Genomic DNA, 10,161 nt, shown 5'->3' with positions numbered 1-10,161 from the left:
TTCACTGCTCAGGTCAAAGAGGTCACATCTGAATGTGAGTCTGCGCACTGTGTCATCCATAGAGAAATGCCAGCTAGCCGAAAACTGTCACTTGAACTTAACAACGTTGTGCAGGATGTGATTAAGGTGATCAGCCACATGAAAGTGCATGCCCTTCACTCACATCTACCCGTGCAGCTCTGCGAGAGATGGACACAGAGCATGTGCGTCTGTCTCATACACAGAGGTGAGATGGCTTTCTAATGGCTGATCACTGCCCGGAGTTTCTGAGTTACGAGAGCTGCTCCAGAGATTTCTTTCAGAAAAACAGCCACCACTATGTCACATTTCGGTGACACAGAATGGGTTGCAAAACCTTACTATTTTATTTTTTTATTTTTATTTGTTTGTTTGTTTGTTTGTTTGTTTTAACGCCTACAGCACCTGGTCTTCCATCCAAGTACTAACCAGGTCTGACCTTGCTTAGCTTCCAAGATCAGATGGGATCGGGTGTGCTCAGGGTGGCATGGCCGTAGACAAAAACTAGTTTACTTTTCAAAGTGAGAGGGAACTTTACACATGTGCATTCCTCCGTCTGCAGAGGCAGCCTTTCTTCGTAGAGTCCCTGTCTACTTCATTAGTATAGCATTTCTCAACGTCCTTGGTCTCTGGGACTCTGAAAATTATTGGGGATCTCGAAGAGCTTTTGCTTATGTAAGTTATACATATCTATCAATATTTGCCATAAGAGAATTTAATTAACCCTGACATTTTTCAAAAGTATTTATTTAAAATACCAACAATAAACCCATTATAGGTTACTGAAATGATAATTTTTGTAAAAGTAACTGTTTTCCGAAAGGAAAAGTAAGAAGAATGGATTTGTTTTACATTTTTTCAAGTTTCTTTAATGCCTGGCTAAGTATCAAGCAACTGTGTTCTCCTGTCTGCTTTTGCATTCACTGTTCTATCACATATCATGTAAGCTCTGCAAAACGTTCATGAAAGAATCGGCGTGGCAAAGCCAAAGTCTCACAATTATGAACACAGTTCTGAATTTACATGTCTCTTGAAAGGGCCTCAGTGACCCTACAGACTTCAGGACCCACTTTGAGAACCAGTGCAATTGGACCTTGACGAGTCTTCCCAGGAGTGTCCACCTAGCTGATTCCAGTATTCACAGCCAAGAAAGCCACCTGCCAAATCACAAGTTGTCAATGAAATATACACATGTAATTGGCATAAGTAATACAATCAAAAGCATCTTTCAAAAAAAAAAAATTCTGTATGTATTCATGAAGGGTAGTTTCTCCTCCGTCACTAGATAGTCAGGCAGGTCCCTTAGGTAACAGAAAGTCCTACTGTCACTCTAAGCTGCAGAATGAAGTCTCAGTTGATGCCGGGAAAACCCGGACCCTTGAAAGAGTCAATCCGCAGCTTTATTACAACTTAACAAGCATCCTTTACTAGACAAATCCTGGAGGTGGGCCAGACCCTCGTCTCCCGGATGTCCTGGAGGGAGTCCCAGCTGCCAGCTACGTGAAACTCTCCAATGGTACCTGAAGCCCTTCTTGCTAGGCCCTCCTTGAGGTAGGGGGGACTTCTGGTGCACCAGCATCCCCTCAAAAATCCTCTCTCTTGATATTTCCTTGGTGCGGGTTTAAGAGTTATCTAAACTGGTTCTTCACCATCTCCAGTGGATTTTACTATCTCACTATAGTGGCCCATCTCTTTCTATCTCAGTGACTTAGGCAAAACATCCTGTTATTCTCTTTAAAGAAACCAGCATCCACTGGATGCTCCCCTGGCCCCAGAAGCTCAGGTGGCTTCATAATTTGTTCTGTCTCCTTGTGCTCAGGAAAAGTACTGATAACTCATAATTGGTCATACTTCTTTGGAAATTTGCATTTAAACTGGGAGTAATGTTTGCTTTTCTTGTTATAATTTGTCGTACATTTTTAAAAGTAGTAACTATTCATTAAATTACATTTTAAAAATGCAGGAAGAAAAATAATTATCTATAGTCCTACCGCCCATATAAAACCACTATTTATAAATATGTACTTCCCTCTAATAGTATTTCAATGCTTGTTATTTTAGCTATATTCATATAAGTAAAATCTTATATCATGCATCTTACTTTTTAATATGCTCTGAGCATCACCAATGTCAATACAAACTCCATGTGAACATCAATTTAATGGTTGCGAAGTATTATATTAAATGGATATGCCATGGTTTATTTAATCATTATCTTTATTATTAAGTTTTTGCCTTGTTTACCCTTTTTAGTATTGAAAACCATGCTGCAATGACTATCTTGGGGTAGACGTTTTTCCTATAGTTTTTTTATTTCCTTGGCATAAATTTCTGGATACGGACTTATTGGATAAATGGACATGAGAGATTTCAGGGTACACACACACACAAGTTCACAAAAGAAGCTAATAATTAAGGATGCTCAGCTGTGGAGGATGAGTCTATCATATGCCTGTGCTCATGGCATGTCATCATGGCTGATTCATGTACCCGCCCATTCTTCATCGATTTCCTTTCATTCCAATTCTTCACTCCTTTACGCCTCCTCTCGCCAGAGGAGACCAGTCTGATATGAGTGATAAATATTTCTTTATTTGTATGTAGTCATGTAAGCATGCATTTTTATTTTGTGTGCACGTTTGTTAAATGCACACTAATGGTACTATGCTATGGACCTCATATTGTTTTTTACTTTTTCCATCCAGGACTAAGGTCTTAAGACCTGTCCATATTGTTCTGTGCGGATCCAGGTTCCGACTTCTGAGTGCTGCATGATATTCTATTCTGTGCATCCGCCATGTTATACTGCTCTACTCTTTCACTACTACACTCGCCTAGACTGCATCCGTGGCACTATAACAGCGCGGGAAGGAGCTTCCCAGGTCATGCCCCTCCTGGCTCTGTGTGAGATGCAGAACCAGAGAGAAAATGCCAGGTCCCAGGGCAGACATATGTCTGTTGGACGAAGTGCTGCCTGATTGTTTGTGATAGAGATTGTCCCAGTCTGCACCCTGCAGCAGAGCATGCCGACGCCTGTGTCCCCAGTTTCCACCAACACGTAGCATTATCCAACTTTCTAATTCCCCAATTCTGACAGAGCAATATCTCATGGTTGTTTTCATTTGTATTTCCCTAAACACCAATGAGTTTGAGCATCTCTTCATATGTTTGTTATTCATTTGTGCTTCTCTGAGCTGATTTGCCTGTTTATATCTTTGCCCATTTGTCTGAATAAGAATTCTAGTTTCTCCCCTCATTCATCTAAATATTATAAATATTAATAAAGTCTTAAATTTTAACATAATTTTAGATTTCTCTCTCTGAAAATCTTGTGGTTTTATTTGCTAGGCCGATTCGTAAATCTTTTAGTTTGTTATATCTATTGTGAATGTAACTATTTCAAATTGTTTGATAAATGTTATTCATTTTTAGGCATTGATATTATATCCAACAATCTTGGACATTCCTTTTTACTTCTAAACTTTGTCAGTTATAATCACTTTTAAAAACTAAGGCTGTCTGATTTTTCCCTCTAGAAATTTATAGAAATTCTTTATGTGTTGGAAAAATTAGCCCTTTGCATTAAACAAAGGACTAATTAACTCTTTATCTATGAATGAGTTATAAATACTTTCGCCTACATTGTGATGATTTTGCCACACCATTACTGAATAGAATGCATCACTCTTTTATTTTATTTAGAAGTGTCCTCCTTCAATAAGAAATTCTTTTGTGCTTTTTTTTCTTATAGGTTCTTATTTTCATCATTTCAGATTTAGAATTTTATTTATTTGCAATTTATTTTGGTGGAAGGTATAAAGTGTTAATCCAAGTTTATGATCACAATGACTATAGAGTTGAATAAGCCAGGCCATCTTTCCCTATTGATTTGAAATGCCTTGTTATTATATGCTACAGTTTTGCACATATATCTGTCTATTTCTTGACTTTTATATTATTTTCCATTGGCCTATCTGTCTTTTAATGCTTAGGGTCTACACTATATAAAATACTAGAGCTTAATATTGTGATTTTTATAGCCAGTAGGACTGATCCTCCCACATTACCCCCTTTTCAGAATTTTCCTAAATATTCTTGTTTATTTATTTCATTGTATTTGTTCTAATGTGCTGGCTAGAACGCCCAGTCTAACGTTAAATAGAAACAATGTTTACGAGTACTTTCATATCATTCTTGGCATTAGAAGAAAAGCTTGTAAAATTTCAACATTAAGTATATTTGCTGTAGTTTTTAGTAGAAACCCTTTAAGTTAAGGAAGTTCTTATTTCTACTTTACCAACCACAAGCTAAAAGGAAAAAGATGGACAGCCGTGCCAAGTGCCAGTGAGGATGTGAAGCTGCCCTGATAGGCACTGAGACTGACACAAGCCCTTGGAGAAATTCGGTCTCTGCTCAGTTTGGAAACCCTCACGCACTGTGACCCAGCAATTCCATACAGGTAGGAGCCCCTAGAACTGTGTACAAAGGTGTAACAAGAGATATCTACAAGAATGTTAAAAGTAGCACTATTAGGAATAGCAAAGAGCTGGGAAGAATTCAAATCTCCATCAATAGCAGAACGGATGAACAATGTACACTGTGTTCATTTAGTGGCATGCTCTACAGCAATAAAAATCAATGAATTATACTTACATGCAATAATACAGATAAATCTCACTACCTAATGTTAAACAAAAGAGCATATATTACCCCATTTACACAAAGTTTAGAAAAAAAAAAAAAGGCAAAACTAATCCCTGGCATTGTACACAAGGATGACTGTAGCCTTTGAGTAGGGGTAGTGAGTGGGAGGGGCATCAGAGGGACCGCTGAGGGACTGATGACATTCGATTTCCTAATGGAGGTGGCTATTATACAGTTGTGTTTCTATTTAACTAAATAAGTTTTGTTGTTTTTGTAGGTTTTAAGCTTGCCGAATGCAATGTTTATGGTAGACTATCACCCAAAACAAAAAGTGTAGGCTCAAGGTGTAACTCCCAACTCAGAAGCTTAGAATTCCCTGAAGTGTTTTCAGTTTTGTTTTTGTTTTTTGTATATGTCTATAGACTGTCAAAACTCTTTCAACCATTTACTGTTAAGTCATCCTAAAATCTTATAAAAGAAAACAAAGAAACTTATTCTGATTCCCTACTTTGGCAATGTTCATTAGTCTTTCTTACTTTTAATCTTTCCGCTTTTAGGTTTTATGCAGCTATATACATAATGGGCACAGCATGTTCAACTCGTGTGGGGTGATTTCTCTTATTTCTAATAAAATTGCAAACTATTTTTATTTTACAATACTTTTTTATCTAAAGTGTTCTGCATAGTTGTACTTTGAGATTATTTCTCATATTTTAATATTATGAACCTGCTATCAATAGCTTTGCACATAATTGTTTTTCTTTCCTTTTGTATTATTTCCTTGAAATAGTCTTCAAGGAATGACACTAGTGGATAAAAGGGTTTGGACACATTTTGGACGTTGATGTATTTTGCTCAGTAGCCCTTCAAGAGGCTATACTTATTACTATCAATAACCCCAATGAGTCTCATTCTTGTGTTTCTGCCATTTCTCTAGTCATTTCTACTCTCCGGCATGCCTGTCCTCTTCAGCAAACACCTTTTTTTTGTACTCTCTGGATGGACTTGTCCTGCTCTACACCTAAACTCAAATGTCATCTGTAAAACTATAGAATCTCCAGGAGGATTGGTCACCACCTTCTCCATTCTGATGACACTATGTCCATCTCAACGGTAACACTTAGTGCATTTACATTTCTCCTATTCTCTCCCAATATGTTGTCAGTAGTCTTACTAAGACCCTTAATACCCACAGTGAGTGACACATGGAAGATATCTGACAAATTTTTGTTGACTGAACTTATGTGCCTCTAGCGATGATGAACAGACCCTGTTTCTACACAGTCTGTCTGGCTGTAAATGATTTTTATCGATTTATTTTCTTTTTTCTTGTTTAATGGGTTCTATTTAAGTTTACTCAGTAAAAATTTAGATAAATAAAAATCTGGGATAGCTATTGTAATTAAGATATATATGTGATATATGATAGGTAATATACGATATGAAATATGTGATCTATGATATATGAGAAACAGCTGATTTTAACCAGAGATTTTTTTTTTCAATTTTATTTTTTAGCATTTAAGAAAGTAAGGTAAGTCACCTCTAAGGGATTGCTATTCTATTTGAACTTCTAAAGTGGGCAATCTTCAGATAAATATCCAACGGCCGCCTCTCCCCCAGGACAGTCAATACAATACTTCAGAAAGGCTATTAAAAGTGCAGAATTGAGAAAGTAAAGATCTCATCTGGCTGGCAACACTTGTCATTTAATCTAAGTCATTCACTAGCTCTTCAAAATTCATTTTGATTTCCACAGAGAATTAATCGCTACAAAATGACCTGTATTAAGTAGAGCTACTGTGAAGAATAGAAAAGGGATATAAAACGTGCCTTTTCCAGTTTTTCCCCATTTAAAGGTAACTCATATTTTGCTCAAAATTCGGAGAAAAGAAAGATAAGAAGTCTGAAAACTGCTAAAGTAATGACTCACAAAATCCACTGATTTATAAATGAGAAGGGAGGAATTTTACTTCCCCAGAGCAGGAAGGATCCAAAAATATTTGAGGGGAAAAACTTGGAGAGAAGCTCTCGAAAATATAAATTACATTTTGAAAGTGGTCAACAAGGAACAGCATGTAAGTGGTTTAGTCACACATAATAATATCAAATGAAGAAAAACACTACTTAGCATGTAAGAAGGCTTTTCAATTATGCTTATTCCAAAAGTTATATATTAACTTTTGCATTTGGCAAAAAATAATCTACTTTGAATCTAGACTGAAGACTATTCAAATATCCTTATCTAACATGAGAAGGAAGATGAAGAGGGATGGAGAGGAAGTCAGCCCACTGGGAGGGGCCAGCAGTGGAGGATAAAGTCATGGCTGTGGTGGGAAGGGACCTCATTTTGAGACTGAGGGGGATACGGGGAAACCAGAGCATTTGAGTTTAGAATTGGGTGAGATGCCAAATTTAATCTGAAAACCAGAAAACTCAACAGTCTGGCACAACTGACTGTCCAAAAACTCCTGCATACAGAGTTGGTATTTGGAACTGGGATTCAGTGGCCAGGCAGAGTCTCAAAGAGCAGTAGTCACAATAGACTGTGAGTGGCTCTGGGCAATTGCTTGAGACAGATTTTGTTTTTAAGCTGTTTTCTATGTACCAGCCACAGCTTGAAACATGGGTGAGTGGCCTGCTTTTAAAGCCAGCAGTAGGATGCATCAAGCCTTGGTAAATTTTACCAAATTGCCCTCCAGAATGATTTTACCCATTTATATTCCCACCAACAGAGAATGAGTGAACTTCCTCACTGCCTCATCAAAATAAGGATAAATGCTTCTTTGCCAATTTGGCAAAGAAGAAAAAATGATACCTTGCTTTCACTTGCATTTTTAAGTTACCACTAAACACATATATATTGTATTTATCATGGTATGAATTATTCAATGGTGTCCTTAGATGTCTTTTATTGCTGCTTTACTACTTTAATAATAGTTTATATGAACTCTAATATGTTAAGAGTATGACCATTGTCATATTTGTTGAAATCTTTTGGTCTCCTATATGTATTTCAATTCCGGTTATAATCTTTAACATATAAACTATGTGGTCAGATCTCTCAAGATATTCTTCCAGTGTCTTTATCCTTACAGTTGTTTTTTTTTTAAGCTGAAGTCATTTAACATTTAACATTTAACATTTGTTTTCTGATTGTTTGTTTTTTAATGGCTATACTTTTTACAATTAAATACGTAATTATCTGAGGTTAATTTGACATGAGGCATGGATCTGTACTGGTCAGACAACAGATCAAGATTAACTGGCTTAAGTAAAGAGGGATTTATGAAGGAGTTTAAGCTAATTTACTGAATTATCAGGAAACCCAGGGTGCCAAACAGTCAGAGCAACAAAGACAGGCCAAAAAAAAAAAAAAATCCCAATAACATCATGGGAGTTTTCTGGGGGCAATCCACTACTGTTGCATGCTGAGGATGAGAGCAGAAATCCCACAACAGCGGCCCTGGAATAATTAATACCTCTGCCACAAGAACAAGCTCTTTGGGGGCACTGTTGCCACTTCATGGTGCCTATTTCTGCCTTCCAAATGATACATGGTTGTAGCTTCTGGACAGCACCTAGGTCACGTCCTGAATGCTAGCTGCAAGGGAGTCTGAGAAGAAGAATAATAGGTAACACTACGCGATACTTATTGTGTGTCAGGCATTGTTCTAAGATATTAACTAATTTCCACAATATGCTATGAGGTATTATTATATCTCTATTTTACATAGAAGGAAACAGACACAGAAAGCTATTGCCCAATACCAAACAGCTAATGGATGGCAGAGCTAGAATTTGTACCCAGACTATCTGGCTCCAGAATCTGTGCTGTTAGGCTCCTATGAAAATTAGGGCAAGTCAATTACTATATTACACAGCCTGTGGTTTTAGGCTTCCAGGCTTCTGTGGTACAAGAAGCCAAGCCAGAACGAAGTGGGAGTGGCTGTTGAATGAGTCCATTTGCACAGTTCTGCATAGGCATTGATTTAACTTTTTCAAAGGGCTAATCAATTTTGTAGTGCCACTTATTGAATAACTTTGCTTTTCTTATGACTTATACTAGTCCCTTGTGCATTGAGTAGGCACTCAATGAATATTTGTTGAATGAATGAATGAAAATTATCTTAGAGTCTACTTTGGGATATCTATTTTGGCCTATTGTCAACTTTGGCATGTAGTGTGATATTTTCAGTTGCTATTCAAAATGTTCTCTCTGCATCTATCTACTGTGTCCCACTCTAACCTCTCCTCTATCTGTTGACCTCAATGAACTGCATCAACAGGCTCCTTTGCACCCTGGCTTCTGGTTGAGTGATATTATAGGAGACAGAGGAAGGAGGAATTAGGTTGAAGGATTTGTTGTCTTGGCTTCTTCTTGGTCTCATGGCCTTAGGTTAGCTTGTCCTTCTGCTGAAGGACTCAGCTCCTGTCAGGTGTCCCTCCTCCCAGAGCTCTCCTCTCACTGGTTTTGTAACTGCTCCCTCCCCTCCCCTACAGACCTAAGGACTCTCCATTGCTGCTGGCCTGGAGGATTGCGTAAACCCTTTCTAGTTTCTCAAAAATCTGCCCACACTCCTGTCGGTAGACCCTTTATTAATCTCTCCTCAAACTACCCAGTTTGTGTGTGGCATCTGTTCAAGTGAATCAGTAACAGCGTGCTGTTTTAATCACTGTCATTTTAAAAATATTTTTATATCTGATAGAAAAAATTTTCTCCAACCTCAAAATTTCCTTTGCTATTTACTTGCTCTTCAGTATTAGAACCATTTTGAATTCTAATTATAATTCACTGAATTTTTAAAATTGGAATGTAATTATACCTAAAATTGATTAAAACACTTTTTGTTCCCAATTGAGGGCATGAAACATCTTTTCCATTTATTCATGTCTCCTTTATGTAATGCTATAAATATTTTTGGTGTTCTCATGTAGACTTGCATATGTATTGTTATTCCTGGGTGTGTTAGAGGCTCAACAATTTTTTTCTATTGTAATTTTATTTTTCTCCCCTGTAATTTCTACTTAGTCATATCTGATCTCTACTTAAGCAGCTCATTGTATTTTTCAAATCCAGCCACATTACTAAACTCTTGTATGTGTTCATTTGAACAGGTTGCTAATTTTCTTGGATCTCCTACATAATTAATTTTCTTTGGTTTATTATATGAGCAATCATATCATCTCCTACCAATGCTAATTTTACTTTTCCTTTCTAATTACTAAAACTTTTATGTCTGTTGCATATATTACTGAATCATCTGAAATTTCTTGAAAGGGTGTGATAATGACTTTTTATCTTGACTTACTCCTAATTTCAATAGGAATGCCTGTAATGGTTCCACATCAGTATTCAGTTAGTTCTTGATTTTAGATATTCTTAACAATATTTAGAAAATGTCTTTGTATTCCCAGTTCACTACACATTACTCTGTGTGTGTGTGTGTGTGTTTTCTCATTAATCTGGAATGGGCGGGTGATAAATTTTATTAAATA

The 10,161-nt window shown here is 37.0% G+C and overlaps 1 pseudogene; it reads right to left on the bottom strand.

The window, feature by feature from the left end:
- Positions 1-411: 411 nt before the first annotated feature.
- Positions 412-517, bottom strand: LOC120622587 (uncharacterized; annotated as a pseudogene).
- Positions 518-10,161: the final 9,644 nt, after the last annotated feature.

Source organism: Pteropus medius, unplaced genomic scaffold (genome assembly GCF_902729225.1).
Source record: "Pteropus medius unplaced genomic scaffold, Ma_sr-lr_union100, whole genome shotgun sequence".
NCBI classification, from domain to species: domain Eukaryota; kingdom Metazoa; phylum Chordata; class Mammalia; order Chiroptera; family Pteropodidae; genus Pteropus; species Pteropus medius.
The sequence above is the reverse complement of the archived record's forward strand: the minus strand, read 5'-3'. Positions and strand labels throughout refer to the sequence as shown.